Here is a 2,889-nt window from a genome sequence, read left to right as displayed (position 1 = left end):
TTTTTAATTTGCTGTTGACCAGTGGTATTTTTATCTTTGACTGATTGTAAGCCACTTTGAACTCTGGCTAAGACAGAATACATTTCTAAATATATAAATGAGGCACACCAATGTTGTTCTTCTCTTGTTGCTGATAGGAGCAGTGGCTGGGGTAAGATCTGATCCAGGGACTTCAACAGTCACAATTAGCCACCATGCTATTCCAGTTCACAATATTTAGTAGTTGTAATGCAGAGGCATCTACTAAGAATAGATCTCAAACCTTACTGTAAGTTCCGTGCCTCCAAAAGGAGGTCTGGGGGTATGCCAGGACAATAACTTTAGATTTATGCCCACATTTTTATGCTTCTGTGCCTTGAAATATGTGAAAATAACTTGGAGCTTCTCTACGTGTCACTTTGAAGTTGCTTATGGAGTTGAGAACATTTGCAAATGGATCATGAATTGAACAACTTAAACCTCAATTCAGTATAGTAATCATACTGCACCATCACTATTGTGTCAGCTCATAGCCATTCAGCAATGCTGCTCCCAGCCTTTTACATCTTGGCACTCAAGATAAATTGTGGATCTCTCAGTCAGCTGCTGATACCAATTTGCAAAGCACTTTGCAGATATAATCGATTGTATGTGGTGTGACTTTGATGCTGCATTAATTAGCTGATGCAATGAATGTCACCAAAGCTTCTGCTTACAATGCTTGTATACTTTTCCATTGGCGCAATCTGGAGGATGTGAACAGGACACTGGGATCTGTGAGACCCACCATCTGTTTACTTGATCTTTGTTTTTCCTGAATGATTAAATCTGCCAGACGGGGATGGGCCCAATGGATGGGGCATATTATAAATGCTTCCAACCTTGATGAGGCACTTTTCAGAACGTTATATAAAAATAAGGCCTTTTTTTTTTAAACCTACCCTTTATACTATGGATCTGAACAACTAAAGTCTCAGTTTGGCTATTTGTGGCCATTTGTGTGAGAATGGTCTTAGATTTCATTTTTTTTTTTAACATGGAAACACTTTTATTACATTTGAGAGTTATAACTGACCCTCCTCAATTAAAAACAGAGAATTAATCTTGCTGGTTTACTCTAGCCTTTGGGAGATGAAGTTGTTCTCGCTGCACATAGCTGGCCAGGGAGCTGGTCTCACTAAAATCAAGGGGTCACATTTCAAACAGTGAACATGGGCATCAAAAGCACATTGTCCGAGCAGGCAACATAGCATATCCAGACAGACACATTGATTCATAACAGCATTCAACACACCGAGCAGAATTAGCGAACTGTGAGATTCAGCATGTTACAGATGTGCAAATCTTTTTCTTTTTGTAGCAGGAACTCCTCTGCACACTAGGCCACACACCCCTGATGCAGCCAATCCTTCCGGAGCTCACAGTTGGCCCTGTATGAAGAGCCCTGTAAGCTCCAGGAGGATTGACCACATCAGGGGCGTGTGGCCCAATATGCAAAGGAGTTCCTGCTACAAAAAAAGCCCTGCAAATGTTTCTCAGTGTAATGTCCTAGAAAGTGAAAGAACTAGAAAGAATGCGGGAAACACCCTGAGGTCTTCAGACTGACATCCCTTCTGTTTGCTTCTGGGAAGAATGCTCCTTTTGGAGGGCAGCTGAACATTTAAAGTCAATCATGGGCTCTTCTGCGTCCAGATTCCTTTTCTTGTGTCTCTGAGCAAGGATCATGGCCCGCAGCAAGGGGGGGGGGGTATGGGGCATACTCTACCCTTTCTTCTTCCCATGGGGTGCATTTCCTGAAGGTCGTCTCCTCATGCTTCGGCACCATGCGCCAATCGTGATACATGTCCTTGGGGATTTCTTTCACCTCGTTGCTTGTGTGGCCTCTAAATGTTTGATATCCCCAGGCTTGTCCATCATCCATATTCTCCGCTGTATAATCCACTTTCACTTTGGTGATGACCCAATAACATGGCTCCTCATAGGCCCACAGCCAGAATTTGTGCGTCACCATGCGCCCAATGCCAAAATGATGCAGCCTGCACAGCAAGGTGAACAGCCGGTTTTCATTCCTCACGTCCTCCCAAGCCAGCACAGGAAGACGCTTGCCTGTGAAGGGACGGATCATGGTTTCGTAGTCCAAGACAAAGTGTTGGGAGTCTCGGGGTTGGTTTTTCAATGCCCGGTACTCCCGGACCTTCTTAGCCATGGCTGCAATGGGCCGGTAAAGTTTCTTGCGAACCATAGCTGCCAAAGAGTCTCTTTTCACAGGAGTCCTGGGGACAGCAGACCAAGCAACAACTCTGCCCTCAACTTAATCTGGGATTCTCACCTTCCAATCGCTCTTTGCAACCCTCGCTTATTCCTGTAGTTTGCGGCAATGTGGTCCGCCCCACTGTATTGTCCGGGGAGGAACACTTCTGCTCCGTTCAACATGAAACAAACACATTTTTGCGGAGGCTGAGATTTTTGTCCGCACTGTTGCCATACTGTCTTGACCCTTTTTGTTCTCTATCTGCTCACTTTGCAGTCTGAGCCGCCAGGGACAGTCTTAGATTTCATTGAGACAACAAATTGCTGGCATGGTATCTATTCTATTAAATGTAGTTGCTGATTTCCCCCTCCCCTTTGAGTTTTCCTTCCCCAAAGCCTCATTGTCAGTAGCAAGCAAGATGCTTTTCATATGGGACAGCTCTTTCTCTTTCTCTCAGCCATTGAAATGGGGGGAGGGGGGAGATGGAGTTGCAATGGACATTGAAGATGGCAGGAGCCTGTGGGACAAGGGTATGGAGGGTGTCGTTGGTTTGTTCATATGTCATGGGGAAAACTAGATGTGATGTCACACCACTCTAGGAATCATGGGATTTTTGGGTATTCTCTCAATGAAACAGGAAATGTTGGGTGTTGTTTTGG

At 44.7% G+C, this 2,889-nt stretch overlaps 1 pseudogene; it reads right to left on the bottom strand.

The window, feature by feature from the left end:
• Positions 1–1,575: 1,575 nt before the first annotated feature.
• LOC132573327 (small ribosomal subunit protein mS34-like) lies at positions 1,576–2,321 on the bottom strand (annotated as a pseudogene).
• Positions 2,322–2,889: the final 568 nt, after the last annotated feature.

This window comes from Heteronotia binoei, chromosome 6 (assembly GCF_032191835.1).
Source record: "Heteronotia binoei isolate CCM8104 ecotype False Entrance Well chromosome 6, APGP_CSIRO_Hbin_v1, whole genome shotgun sequence".
Taxonomy (NCBI): domain Eukaryota; kingdom Metazoa; phylum Chordata; class Lepidosauria; order Squamata; family Gekkonidae; genus Heteronotia; species Heteronotia binoei.
This window is presented reverse-complemented; position numbering and strand designations above follow the sequence as displayed.